The sequence below is a fragment of the Nyctereutes procyonoides genome, unplaced genomic scaffold, assembly GCF_905146905.1.
Source record: "Nyctereutes procyonoides isolate TBG_1078 unplaced genomic scaffold, NYPRO_anot_genome, whole genome shotgun sequence".
NCBI classification, from domain to species: Eukaryota; Metazoa; Chordata; class Mammalia; order Carnivora; family Canidae; genus Nyctereutes; species Nyctereutes procyonoides.
Window position 1 is genome coordinate 29,947,874 of NW_026575043.1, and position 15,429 is coordinate 29,963,302.

At 40.4% G+C, this 15,429-nt stretch overlaps 1 long non-coding RNA gene across 1 annotated transcript in view; it reads left to right on the forward strand.

Annotated features, from left to right (window-relative positions):
• The window catches only part of LOC129507495 (uncharacterized), a 47,548-nt gene extending 32,823 nt beyond the window's left edge, over positions 1-14,725 (forward strand). Inside the window, exon 3 of the long non-coding RNA XR_008664017.1 lies at positions 12,128-14,725. This is a non-coding gene — a long non-coding RNA (uncharacterized LOC129507495). The remainder of the gene's footprint in view (positions 1-12,127) is intronic.
• The last annotated feature ends 704 nt before the right edge of the window (positions 14,726-15,429 follow it).

The following is a 15,429-nucleotide window of genomic DNA, read 5'->3' on the forward strand; positions in this document are numbered from 1 at the left end:
AAGAGACCAACAGTCCCTGTGTAGAAACAGGTGAGCCAACATTGCTTCTCAACGTAATAGCTAGCCCATTGGTAGGACCTCAGGAACCTCTTTGGGACTGTCATAATCTTGTGTGTTCCTAAGGCCGGTCTACACGGAAAACAGCACCCTTGGCTCCCATGTAGTGAACACCAGATGGAAACCCCTGCGTGTTTAATTTTAAAGCACTGATTTCTTACCTCCAGACAGCATGTTGTTTTCTCTGGTTTGGGGAAAGGAGGAGGACAGTGTGGGAAATTTTTCACAAAGCTGTCTTTTTTCTTAGTTTAAAGGATAATAACTAACTCTGAAATGATGATGTTTCATTTTTTTATTAAGTGAAAAATACTTTTCAATTTTTTGAATATTGTTAAATTTAAATATTTAATAAGAAATATTTGTTAAAATATTCCTTTAATGAGCTTATGGTAACAAAAAGGTGATAATGTTTTTTAAATGTTTAATTCTTTTTAAAGATTTTATTTATTTATTTATGAGAGTCAGAGAGAGAGAGAGAGAGAGAGAGAGACGCAGAGACACAGGCAGAGGGAGAAGCAGGCTCCATGCAGGGAGCCTGACACGGGACTCAATCTGGGGTCTCCAGTATCAGGCCCTGGGCTGAAGGCAGTGCTAAACCGATGAGCCACCTGGGCTGCCCAAAAGATGATGATAATGTTAAGTGTTCTTATGTCCCAAGATAAGATTCTGACATCTTTATGACGTATTCCATCCTTTATATTTTTTACTGCTTGGTAAGTTCTAGAAGTTCCCAGACTGGGGTGACTTTTAGAATTTATCTAGAGTATAACCAAAAGTTAAGAGATTTTTTTTTTTTTTTTTGGAGTTAAGACTAATTAAGCATGACAAAGGAACTACTAGAATTATTTTCCTGTGTGCTTGCTTCTAGAAGTAGTTTAATTAAACTTAGCCATTGACCGTACTATTCTTAGGGTCCACTGTACACATCTAATACATAAAGGAAAGAAATAATCTCTTTTTTTCTTTTAAACATGATCTAAACCTCCCTGCTTTCACACCTTTGCTTCAAGTATTCACTGAGTTAGAAATGCCATCCCCTGTCTGTGCCTGTGGAAACCAGTGTGAACTGTAATGCTTAGCTCAAATGCCTTGTTTCTCATGAAAAATCCCTGGTTGTTTCTACTGCTTTCCTCTGAAATCTTGGGATGTTTGACATGAACCTTCCTTATATTTACTTATTTATTTTGAGGACAAGTATGATTCTTCTGGGAAGCAGTAAGCAGTTGTATTGCTTTCCTAGGGTGGCCATAGAAAACTTCTTTTTTTTTTTTTTTTTTCAAGGCAAAAACGTTTATTCACTTTTGTGTTGCACAAGGGTAAGAACCACATTATCTAGATTCACTTTAGGTAACAATAATTTAAAAGACAGCCACCGTTACAGAAATTTTTAAATTGACTATTTGACAATTTATACAATAAATGAAGAAAACTGACAAAAGAACAGTTGGTCAGTGATAACCCAACACAAAAAGACAGGAACAAATGTGGCCAAAGGATCAGTGCATATCATCCACCACCTTCTCGTAACCTCCTGGCTGGGTTTTTTTTTTTTTTTTTTTTTTTTTTTTTGATGGGGAGGGAGAAAGCAGGGGTAACACAAAGGTAGGTTGATTCAAACTAATCCTATTAAGTATATTATTTTATACTTTTCTAAAATTACTGTGTAAACAGAACATGTATTAATATAGCTCATGCAACTCTAGCCATAGAAAACTTCTAAAAACTGAGTGGATTAAGACACTAGAAGTGCATTGTCTCATGGGTCTTGAGGCAGGAAGTGTGAGATTACCGTTGTCAGTGAGGCACACTGTCTCTGAAGGCAGTAGGGAGGAGGAAACTGCTGCACACCTCTCTCCTAGCTTCTGGTAGCCTCAGGCATTGCTTGACACATGGGGGCTTCTCCAATAGTCTCTCTTCCCGTGGCATTCTCCCTGAGTGTCATCACAGTCTTTACATGTCTCCCCTGTCCACGTTTCCCCATTTCATAATGAGGCCAGTCATGGTGGATGAGGGTCTGCCCTAATGACCTCATTTCAACTTGATTACCTCTGTAAAGACCCAGTTTCTAAATAAAGTCACATCCTGATGTGTTAGGCCTTAGGACTTCATGTAGCCTTTTGGGGGACACAGTTCAAACCATTAAGTAGTTCAGAATGAGTAGTACATGAGGATTCTGGAGATGAGGTGGGAGAGTGAAACTACTGGAGATGAGGTGGGAGAGTGAAACCAGGACAGTCTGTAAGGGCCCTTTCTACCTAGTTAGGAGTTTGAACTTGATCTGATTTAAAAGGCTGGAAGGTCTGAGTGCTTTCTCCTGGCTACTTAGGGTAGATAGAAGAAGGACCCAACCATTCGGGGATTAGAACTACCTTTCCCCCTGACCATTTTAATGGTGGATTTCCCAAAAGAAAGTGTGGGCTGAATTTAGAAAGAGGGGCTGGATGCAAAAGAAAAGGAAAAATTATGAAGTTTCTTAATACAAAAGGACTAAAATAGAGTTTCATCCTAACTAATTCCAATAAAATTCAATCAACTTTCTAAGACTGTAAGTGATCATACAACCAGATATGTGTTATTTACTTGTATTAACAGAGTATTCTCACACTTTAGCAGCTGTGACATAGTAAATATATATTTGGTCTCTGCCCTTGATTCCTGACACAGATCTCCTAAACCCTTGTAATATCCTGAGTAATGGGAGGAATAGAAGTGTCTTATACAAGCTTCTGACTTCCTTGAAATTTCCTAGCTATAGGAGCATCTTTTGTTCTAACAAGACCACTCATGGCAGGCTCCTGGATGGGGACTGGTCACTAGAAAGACCAAAGCCATGATTAGAAACCTGGCACTTTCAGCTCCACATCCCCTCCACCAGGTTGGGGAGAGGGGCTGGAGATTGAGTTACTTGTGGATTATGCCTACTTGATGAACCTTCATAAACTGGTGAATATAAGTAGTTCCCTGAGTTCTGTAAACATTAACTGCAAATTATTGAAGCCGAAGAGGAAGCTGTGGGAAGCCCCAACTCAAAGTCATCGAGTTGGAAGCACAGGAGGCCCAGGACTTGTGATTGGCATCTAAAGTGAGAGGCAATCTTGTGGGGGATCCATGTTAACTCTGGATGGCTGTCAGAACTTAATTGAATTATAGGACACCCACTTGATGTCTGGAGAGTTGGAGAATTGGTTGGTGTGGTGAAAAAAATTAATAAAACACATGCTTAACATCAGAAGTGTTGGGTAGAGAAACAGTTTTCCTTTAGAAGCTTAAGACAACTACTCTTTTGGCAGCCCCGGTGGCTTAGCGGTTTAGCGCCACCTTCAGCCCAGGGCATGATCCTGGAGACACAGAGTCGAGTCCCACATCGGGCTCCCTGCATGGAGCCTGCTTCTCCCTCTGCCTGTGTCTCTGCTTCTCTCTCTCTCTGTCTCTGATCAATAAATAAAAAAATCTTTAAAAAAAAGAAAACTACTATTTTATTTTATCTCACAATTGTGGGTCAAGGAATTGGACAGGGCTTAGTTGGGTGATTCTTCTATTTGTTATCAAAACTAAGGTTTCTGGGTGTATCCAGTAGGTACTTAGACTGGTCTGGCCTCTCTAGACCCTGGCCACTTGAGGAGGATGGATGAAAGGTTAGAACCAGCTGAATTGTAACTGTGACACATACAGTGGTCTCAGCAGCACTTGGTCTCAGTGTAGCTACATTTCTTACACAGTACCTCAGGGATCCAGAATGAGTTTCAAGAAGCCTGAGCATGTTGCAGTTTTCCTGCTGTCAGCCTCAGAGGCCCAGGAAGTAGCTCTCTATTGATCAAGCAAGTTACTAAAGCCACACTTCATTCAAGAGGAAGAGAATCAGACTCTACTTCTCAGCGGGAGGAAGAGTAAAGATTGCATAGCTGTCTTTAATCTACCACGACAGAAATTAATATTAGGATGACTGTCAGGAAAAGTGCTGCAGATATTTTGGGATATGCTGATAAAATTTTTAACTTTATTTACCATATGCTCAAGCAAGTAAATATTTAAAAGTTAATCACGTGCTTAGCTGTATCATTATAGTATTGTGCACCGATGATGGGTATAAATAAAGCTAAGCCTATGTACTGGAAAACATTACAGCTAAAAATTTTACTAGAGTTGAGAATGCTTACTTGATTAAGCCATCTGCTTAATTTCTAAAACATCTCACATTACTATTTCCCACAATATAATATAAACTATTGTAATAGTATAATATGGGACTTGTCAAAAGAATGCCATCCATTTAGACAAGTAATCGAAGTTTTGGATGTGCGTATACAGGTTTCAATCAGTATTTCATTGTATTCTTTGAAAATGCAGCACAGCTTAAGAAAGAAAACAACTTTGGTGGTGTTGCCATAATAAGTTGGGACAAAGATTAGGACCACTGTGAGTATTTAAAAACCCAGCCCTTGGATACTCTGGTATTTTCTTGGTTTTACACAGTTCCATAAAACACAAATAGCAGCTTTATTGTTGCTCTTCTGTTGTTTTACAAGCTTAATGTGGGCAGCCAGGGTTCTGATGCATCAGCACTTTCAGGCTGGGATGCTCAAAACATTATATCCGAAAACAGGGACTCAGCTTCACTGATGTCCTGTAGTGTTGTTCCGGGAAATGCCATGCTGGTGATTATAAAGGATGAAGTCATATATTTCTACCACCACATCCTACCATTATGGTAATTCTAATTGTAGTGAGCTGTGGAATCAATGGGTGAGAAAAAAAAATAACTTTTCTCCACAAAAATAAGAAACAAACAAAATAAAACTTTAAATGTTTGGCAATCTTTTGTTTAATAACATAAGATTATAAAATAGGGTACATTATGATTCTGGAAGAACAAAGGAACGGGGAAAGAGTATTAGCTTTTAAGATTAAGGGTCTCTGAATATATAGAAAGGTATTATTAGTATTGTTATCATCCTCATTTTGTATGAAGTTATGGTCTTGAGGACTCGCTGGTTGAGGTTAAAAGCAACCTCAAGAGTTAGTTACGAGGACAATTTGTCTGAGCTATCATGCTCCTTTTCACTAATTACAGTACCATTAACTACTTCTCTACCAACATGTACTCTTCTGCTGTGGACAGACTATTATTTTCTGGTTTTTTTTCTTACCACTAAAACCACAAAATTAGAACTGAAAGATAAAGTTGTGACCTCTCTGACATTCATTCCCACTAGTGGGGTCAGTATTTGCCCAGGGCGAGGTTCAATAGGAGGATGTTCTTGTTCTTGCCTTACCATGGTATGATTTTTAATTTTGGTCCATTTCACAATATCAGGTCCATAAACAAAGAAAAAGAATCTCTCCCTTTTTTTTCCAGGTCCATGATAAAAATAATGTGCCACATTCTTTCATTCAGTATCATATTTCTGGTTAGTTGGTATCAGTAAGGCATTATGCTCATGTAGGGGTTCAAACGAGAAAAATGTCTGTGATACAGGGTTCTACTATAAAGTCAAAGAGAAAGGTGTAAGCATACAAATATTTAAGTGGTGACTTTATTCTTCAAATTTTCTCAAGTGAGACTTTATAAGGTGTTTCATCTTAAGTTTTAAGGATGATCATTTGACCTAGTCTTTTACTATGTTGCTATGGAATGAATTTAAACTTTGGCTCATCGTGCTGGGATTACCATTTATCCTCAATTTCAGGTCTCCGAATTTAGTCATAGACTCCCACACAGTGATAATCCTTTTCACTTTAAAACTGCATTGTATCTCTATCGAGGGTAAAGGTATTTGTGATGCAAGGTACAGGACACCTGTAATAAGAATGTGTATTTTATCCATACTGAGTTTCGGACCTTATGTCGTACCGGGATTCAACACATCAACTATTATAAATTAGGGGAACCTACACGACTGGGCCCTTAAATGATTGGATAATAACATATCTGAAAATCTGTTGTGTATAGATGCTTCATGGTGTTGTGAAGAAAGCTACTAGTGCTGCGATGGGAAGAATCTGGTTCTGACTCTTAGGCACAAAAGAGAACAGATGTAATGCTCCCCTTTGCTACAGCATAGAGGGGACCTCACCTCAGGGTACACACTGCAGTCATATAAAGAGCAGGGGTGTAGACAGAGAGCCATAGGGCAGAGCAAGCAGAGAGAGACTCTTCCTTTGGTGACAAGTACGACAGCTGCCAGCATTTTGTTCGACATCCTAGAGAGAAGCAAAACCTTACAGAATCATTTACTAATATGGAACAGAAAGTGAATTTTGAGAAATTTTATTCAGAGAGACAGATAATTTTCACATGGTCAAGAGGCCCTGCTACAAGGCTGCTGTGAGTTAAGCGCAGATTCCTTTGAACAGAGCAGTGTGGGTCATAGAAGATTGGAAGCTGAATGAGGAGAAATGCAGCTCTTGCTACACTTACATTTTCTTTGTCATAATTTTCATGATTTCTTTAGTGTGGAAAAAAGAAAAACTCTCTTAAGGCCCCAGGGTAAACAGCACACACTCACACTGACTCATGGTATTCAATAGAATTCGGGGGATAAACACACCATTTCCCAGGCGACTTTCCTTTGGTCCCAGGGTCACATGTTGGGAGGGTTTTGGTAAGGCACTGGAGCATGACAGTGGAGTCACAAAAATGGTGGAGATACTTTGATTTATGTGATGCGACTCCTCTCAAGAGAACCAAGTGAATCTTCAGTAGAGTGAATTAACAAGATCCTTCTCTTCAACAGATGTGTTTTATGGAAATCAGAACAGTGGAAATGAGGCAGCAGATGCAGAAACAGAAGTGGAAAATTGTGATTTTTTAGAGACCAACATAGGAATTTAGGGAAAGTATGGGAAAGGCTTTGAATTCAGGGGTGGAAGACACAGCCAAACATCCATAGCTATCTCATTCCTGAATTCTGGTTCTATTCTTCTCAACAGATCCCTAAGTGTCCAGGTAATATCTGAATTAAAGAACCTACCACATTAGGTGGGTTCAACCAATTAGAATTTAAAGATTCTAGTGCTCAGATAAGTTAGCCTAGCTAAGTAATAACCTTTCCAGTTTTCTCTTTTAAAAATATCGGATTCTGCTACATTTTACATCATCACTTTAAATTGCAAGACACCTACATGCATGCCTAGACTTGCAAAAAATATAATTATGTAGAGAGAGTTAGCATTTATTCCAAACCTAGGGGTATTTTATCTTGCACTATTTTGGTTGTATTGCCTTACAGAGTTGAACTCTGGTTTTATAGTCTTTTCTCCTCATTTTTACACCTTAACCTATCGTACAGGATATTTCGACATAGCCTTCTTTTATTTTCTTGTGCAGAGGAACGCAGCAAAAATAGCAAAACTGTGTGTGAGTGAATTGAAGAATGATTTCAGTAGACGTGTGTTCATAGCCTGCTAAGGGCAGAGGCAGAGTGTGTCTGAACACAAAGGGCTGTTCTTCAGGGCATCAGGGACGTTGAACAATGTCCATCCTCAACTGCTGTGAGTCTTCAAGACCTGATGTTGCCTCTCACATGGAGGTGCTCAGTTCATGCACGTGCACTGATTTGTGTTGGATTATATGGGACACTCCTTAATTATGTTCCATACAGATGACTCATTATGAGTTTGGATAAGTGTAATTTAACATAAAGACATAAGACTTTCATGTGAATTATTCTGAACACTAAAAGTGCAAATTCATTTCCTTGTGTTCCTTCCCTCAGGACACACAGTGGGGGCTGAGGACTTGGCATTGCAAAGGACTTGGCATTCTTCTCTGCACAGGAGAAAAAACATTCTTTAAAATGGGAATCATAAGAGTTTCTTTGAAACTAATGTGGTTTGTAGAAACTGTTGTGTATAAGCATTTCTAGTTGCTTTTCATTTTCTTAATAGGAAGTTTGGTTCAGGAAGTATTTTATGTGTAAAAATTATTGAATCAGGGGCTCCTGGGTGGCTCAGTCAGTTCAGCGTCTGCCTTTGGCTCAGGTCATGATCTCAGTGTCCTAGGATCAAGTCCTGCATCAGGGGCTTCCCCCTCAGCGGGGAGCATGCTCCTCCCTTTCCCGTTGCCCCTCCCCCAGCTTGTGCATGTGCGCTCTCTCTCACTGTCTCTCTCTGTCAAATAAATACATAAAATCTTACAACAAACAAATAAAAAACTATGGAACCAGATAGTGTCAGGTATTTACCTCAAAGAAGCAAAGTCTGGTATTTTTTGAAAAGGATAATAATTTGCAAATTCACCTCAACTTGAACTGGTTATAGAGCCTTCATGACTGACACATGGATGGATCAGATGACAGGTGCATTGATAGCCGACAGCTGAGCCTCCGATTACATGGGCCCCCGTGGAACATGGTAGTTGGTGACCAAGTGAGGCAGTAGTTACTGCGGTACATTATGAACAAGAAACCGTGAATCTTCTATGGTTAGAGACTAATAATAATAAAATAATTAGGTTCTATCCCTACAGAGGTGCTCTTGAGTGGAAGACAACCTGCTAATGACCCAAACTTTGAACTAGGCTATGCTAAAGACAAAAGTGAGAAATTTGGGAGGGATGTAACTGTCTTACAACTTTTACTACTTCCAGAGATACTTCTGTCTACTCTGAATTTTGGCTCAGAAAAATTGGCTAGAAGTTGGGCCTGTGCATGGAGTCCTGTCTGGAATTGTGCTGCAGATGACACCACCCACAGAATACAGCCTATTTTAGAATTCGTGGAATACTACTTGGTGCTTCATAGTTTGGCAGCACAGGGGCTCTGTGTGGATGGTTCATGCTAGAGGCCTTGCCACTTTCTAATACAGCCATGCTGGGTGCTGTGGTACTATTTTCTTTTTGTGCTTTTTTCCTGTGACAGTTGAAAGTGCAAGACAGACTTGTGCTGTCCAGTACAGCAGCCACTGGCCACACGTGGCTCCTGAGCACTTGAAATGTGTTTAGGCCTCTTACAATGTAAGTGTGAAATAAGTACCAGATTTTAAAGATTTAGTGTGAAGCAAAGAATGTAGAATTAGTAATTTTGTTATATAGGGAAATGATAATATTTTGATTATACGGAGTTAAATAAAATATACTATTCAGATTAACTTCATCTATTCTTTTTTACTGTTAGGAAATCTAAAATTGCATATGTGGCTCATGTTTGTGGCTCACATATTTCTATCAGACAAAGATGCTATAGACAGATGGTTGTGGTATAATAAGAAAAAAGTTAGATGAGAGAATAGCGCTAATAATTTTGGTTGGTCAGATTTTATGTTTTTAAGGGTTAAGGATTTGGAAGACATTAGTAAGTACAATTAATGAGAAAAGTAAGCTATAATTGAAAGAATGCCAGTAGGATCTAAATTCTACAATATCGATTTATTCCATATGGCCAACAAAGTATTGAGCTATTGTGAAGGCATTTTGTTATTGTTGTTAGATCAGGAGAAAATGTAAGCTTTTTGTAAGGATAAATGAAAACTAAATCAAGGAAAGTAAAAAGTAAATAGCTTAGGTATACAATCAATTGATGTGATGGAGGGAGTCAGGGTTTTCATTTGTCCCACTTTTGACACATTTCAACCTTTTAAAAAAACACAATCATGAAATAAATAATAAAATACCAGTCACTGATTCACATAAAATTATGCTGTCATTACTTTGGATAAAACATCTTCTCTCTGTCAAAAACCAAATTCAATCCACCAAGAAAAAAAGGAGAAAGATGAGTTTATTGCAAATGTTTTGATCCATAAGATGGGAAACTCAGTTCTACAGGAGCAGAGAGTTCTGAGTTGCTCACAGACCAAAGAGTTTTTATGGGGTAAATATGGAGGTTACTGGTTGCCTACTGGTCTTCTTCCTTGTGGGGAACGAGGAAGCTCAGAGATGGCGAGAGCAGACTTGGCATTTGGGGATTGGCTGGCATTCTCTGCTGACTTATGAGAAGAGCTCTCAGTTCCTGCAACTAACTTTAGATAAGGTTAAGTTTCATTTTCTTTAGTGAATCTGCACCGCCAGCTCCACTATATCCCCAACCTATATGCCTCCATTTAGTTTGATTCTTTGTCTCTAAAATGACTCCTTTAAAGAGAGCTCTTCCACTTCTTATAAGCCACTAATACCATCATGAGGGTCCTACCTCATTACCTAATCTAACTCTGATTACCTCCTAAAGGCCCATCTTCAAATAGTGTCATATTGAGGGCTAGGGCTTCATTCACATTTGGGAGACCTACAAACAGTCCACAAATTACCGAATTACTTCTTTTAATCCCACACCCTAGGATAGGTATTTTTATTATTTTTTAAAGATTTTATTTAGTTATGAGCAACACAGAGAGAGGCAGAGACATAGGCAGAGGGAGAAGCAGGCTCCCTGTTCCAATCAAGAAACCCTGGGATCATGACCTGAGCTGAAGTCAGACACTCAACCACTGAGTCACCCAGGAGTCCCTTATTATTGTTTTTGAGATAAATATTATTTTGATCCATTTCACAAATGGAGAAATTAGCACAGGGAGGTTATGTAATACATTTAGGGCCATAGAGCTAGTAAGTGGCAGGACCTGAGTTCAAATCCAGACAGTGTGGACCTATAACCTAGGCTCCTAACCACTTTGCTATGTCACTTCGCTGTATTGAAAAGAATAGGGGACGCCTGGGGGGCTCAGCAGTTGAGCGTCTGCCTTCGGCCCAGAGTGTAATCCTGGGGTCTCGGGATCGAGTCCCGCATCAGGCTCCCTGCATGGAGCCTGCTTCTCTCTCTGCTTCTTTCTCTGCTTCTCTCAAAACAACAACAAAAAAAAAACAAAAAAAAAAACAAAAAAAAACAAAATAATGTGGACAATTCAGACTCCTGTGTCTACAAGAGCTTCCCAGTAGACTTACACTTCCTGTACATCCTCCACTCAACCCAAACATAATGGAGACGTTTAGAAGAAAAGTTTTAACCTATATTTTCCCCAGTTACCCAAATGTTACAGTATCATTTGGGAACTACATATAGATTAAATGAGAATATAGAGATTCCTCCCATAATAAGTTCTGTAAAAGACCCGTTAAAATGGATAATTCCATGTGTCTGACATGCATTTGTCATTTTGAGACGTCTTATTACTCTTGGTCTAGCTCTGAATTCTTTTTGTTATTCTGACATTGATGTCATCAGAATGAAGGATAATTGAAGAAATGAAAATGCGGAATAATAGTGTAGTAGTTCATATAGTGAAATACACTGATTTTTAATAGTATGATTTATATAACCTGCATGAGATAAACTTAGAGGTTTCAGATTGCAATGTTTTATATCTCTTAGGAGGAAGTTTGTTATAGTGTTCATACATCTGACAACTATTTGTTGGGTTTGACTATGTGTGCCAGGCGCTATTTGGGTGCCAGAGGTGTTTAGTAGAAACAAAAGTTCATATTTTGGTGGAGGGAGAGTGGGCGTTACAGACGACACACATGTCAGCGAAAAAATCAACAAGAAAAAAATAGGATAGTCATCAGTCCTGCACAAAAGCTTAAGCTAGGATGTGAAAGTGAATTACTGGCAGCTGCTTGAGAGATGGTGGTTAGGGGACCTGTCTGAAGTGGTGACAAGGAGCTAAGATCTGCCTGACAAGAAGGGTCAGTCAGGCAGAGAAGCAGAAGACCTGGAGTGTCCTGAGGAGCAGGTGGTGGGAAGGCCCTGGAGAGCCCATGTTCTGGGGCTCTTCTGGCATATTCTGGAGAGGAAAGAAGGTTCTGTGTGCTCAGCTTGAGATGAGCCCAGAGGCAGGCAGGAGGCCACAGGCAATTTGTGTGGGGCTTTGTAAGCTACGAGACCGGACTTCTCCCAGGGCCCTGTGACTGCAGCAGGGGGAGACATGACCTGGTATGCGCTTGAAAAGAGGTGGGCACTCTGACGTTGTCACCCCGCTACCGTTCCTTTAGTCTTTCTTCATGGCCCCTGAGAGCCCCAGACATCAGGCCTTTGTCTAGTCTCAGCAGAAGGAACACGAAGCCCAGAGGACTGGAGGACATCTGCCAACTGAGGCATGCACAACTTAAGCAGCCTTTTTTTTTTTTTTTTTTTTTCAGAAACATCACCTGAAGACTTCTTGCAGTTCATTGGCCAATGCGGTGTATGTGGCCAACACGAACTTGCAGGGAAGACTATTTCTGAGTTTTGACCCAGACACACCAGTGCCTCCCTGGAGACTCCAGTCAGTGGCTCATCCCTTCTCGCCTGAACAATAATAATAACAACGATAAAGGCAATCATGATAAATAGTCACTTCCTTATGGTGAGCTTGGAGGTTTAAAGGAGGTGATGTAAGTAGAACATTTAACACAATGAATGCCCAGAACATAGGAGAATAAATGCCGTGTATTAGAATGTAAGCTCCATGAAGGTAGGAATCCGGCCCGTCTCCTGCAGGTGTTCAGGAAACACGTGTTCGATACCGAATGAATAAATGCAGGAGGTAAACTCTCATGACGTGTGGAGGGTAAGACCATGGTTGCACTGCAGTCAGCAGAGTGTATATGTTTGTGTTAAAAATAAGTACATGAGGGAAAAAACACCCAGCAGAGTGTTTTTCAAACATATAATTAACCGAGCCCAGATTAGGCTCTCATGCATTCTCTGGATTTTTTGGAAGAAATTTCATTGCTGGTAATGTTGTCCCTGGAGTATTTCCAAGATTCAAAAATATCAATTTGTTTCAAATGATGTTTAGTGAAGACAGGGTAATGCAAAAGAGGAAAGAATTTAACTGTTAAAATTCAAGGGTTCTTAGTGCAAAAACAAAACAAAACCAAAAAAAAAAAAAAAAACCCACCCCAAACCCCAAAAAAACTATGTACAAATTTAGATTTTTCATTCTAGGGGAATAATTTACAATTAACTGAGGGAAAAAAAGAAAAAAGAAAAACCCTGACCATTGTCCTCTTTAACCTGAATCATGTTGCGGAGAAGTAGATTTTTTTTCTTAAGTAATATACCGATAGCTCTTAAATTATTAAGCTACTTTTACGAGGCCTTAATGGTTTGATTTTTTCCTGTGTTGAGTAGCTATGCAGAAAGGGCTGCGAGCCGTTTGCTTGCTTTTCTTCATGTAAGTCAAAATATAAAGCCCTCTTCTTGTCTGGTCTCGCTTTTCTTTCTTTTTTTTTTTTTAAGTGTCATGTTATTACACATTCATTTTACACAAGCAAAAATGATAGTCACAGGCCGATTTTGAAACCATTAACTTTCTAAAGCCCAAAGCAGAGGAGCAGAGGTGTCAGCCTTCCCGTCTTGGTGGCAGAAGTCATCGAGGAAGGCAGGGAACTCATGAGGGTGCTTGGGAAGGTCGTGCGAAGGAGCTTCGGTCCCATGTGGTGACCCTGGGGAGCTGTTGAAGGATTTCGAACAGAGGTGTAACGTGGTCAGGGTTTGAGGTTAGAAATCGAATCCCGTATACAGGAAATCAGGGGTAAGTAGATTGAGAAAGTCACATGGCATGATGCAGGCACAGGGGACAGAGTATGGAACTGGTCGAGCCGGTGCCTTTCTGACTTAGGGCACCCACAGTGTAGACACGGGTCAGCAGATCCTTCACGACTTAGACTTGAGAGTAGAATCAACTGGACTGAATGGGAAACGGAGGTGCAGACAATCAGAAAGAGGAGGACACAGGGAGGGCTTCGGTCTCCGCAGAGGACAGTCAGGTGGACCCATTCACCTGGATAACAACGACCTTTCACGGGGGAGAGGGAAGGATTTGAGAAAGGGTGACCTGGTCTGTCAGCTGTTCCCAGGAGCTGGGCCTCTGTCCTGCAATTAATGGGAAACATAGAAAGGTCGTTAATGGGGAGCCATAGGGCAGCATCGTGCTGGTGGCAGTTAAGCAGGCTGGAGCGTGGGGGGTCTGGCTGGAAAGCGGGAGACTAATTAGGAAATTCTTACAATCACTCGCTGAGAGATAATGAGAGTGTTGACCAAGATAGCAGCAGTGGGAGAGGATGTGAGGACAGAGTGGAGATATATTTGGAATTAGTTAAATATGAGGGCAGAAGGGGAGTCAGCAGGCCAGTGTGATGCCCAGGGCCCTTCCCGGGGCGACTGGATGAAAACATCCCAACGGTGACAACCGGGAAAGATAACGGAGGAGGAAAGAAAGAAAAAGGGACAAGAGGGCCAAATGATTGGGGAGAAATTTGGAAAGAAAGTGTTGTGGGGAGCACCGAGGTTGTTGAGTTTCCAGAAGCGGTCAGTGGTGCTAAATGCTCCTAGTGGTCAAGCAGATTAGGAACTAAGAATTTTCCCCCTGGTTTAACAACCAGAACAATTTCTGGGTGAACGCGGTTTCGTGGGGTGGTGTGGACAGAAACCAGACTGCTGTGGGGGGAGGACGAGGGGAGGAAGTGGTAATAGTCTAGACGCCTTCTTCACGGAGCTCAGAAAATAATAAAAATGAGCGAAAGCAGAAAATGAGGCTACAGAATAAATCCAGTTTCTTTGTTTCCTTGACTGGGTGGTAGGTTATCCATTTGTGAATCTCTCTTCCTCTGTAAATTAAATCATTTTATCTAACGGTGTGAACAATTTTCCGTAGTAAAAAGTGGGACAAAAAATATTATTAAGTACTATCATATGTTATACAGGGAATACTTTTCAACAGTAAAAGGTGGATCATGAAAACAATAATATTAATACCAAACATATTATTGTTTTACTTTTTATACTATATCATTCAAATATTATTTTGTCAAAAAAAATTTTTTTAAGAATAAAATCCTTAAGAAGAGGAAGTCCTCCCCCACTGCTTATATTTTCCATATGTTATTTATTTTTTAGCAATAGGATAATTATTTCCAGATTCCTCTTTAACCTCCGAAGGCCTCTGGAATGTTTACTTTACTTGGGCTTTTGTCTTATTGTTGTGGTGCTAAGCATTTCTTTAGAGCGGCATTTTGGATACTGGGGATTAGCATTCGTGAAACAGGAGAGCCCTCTCATCAAGAAAACCAAATCCCTAACAACTGTGTGGCTTAATAAAACAAAAATGTGTTCCCCCTTGTTTAAATACAGGGAGTATCAGCTATGCTAGAATTAATGACACTCCTCACATTTATATTCTTAACTGCCTTCAGATGCTTTCCCTAATCTGTTCATTTATTCATTCCCTAATTCTCATTTTGGGTCTACGCGGCCTGGGTATCTGATGCTAAAGGGCGCATTAGACAACATACACAAAAAATCCCTTCCCTTCGCACCTTCCAGAATCTCTGGATTACAAAGTAGAGCTCTAGCTCTGGGTCCCGTGTGGATGCCCCCATGCCCGTGCCCCCCCCCCCCGCCGCGGGGGGCCTCTGGTCCCCTCATCTCCGCCCTCCCACACTGACCCGGGCGCCTG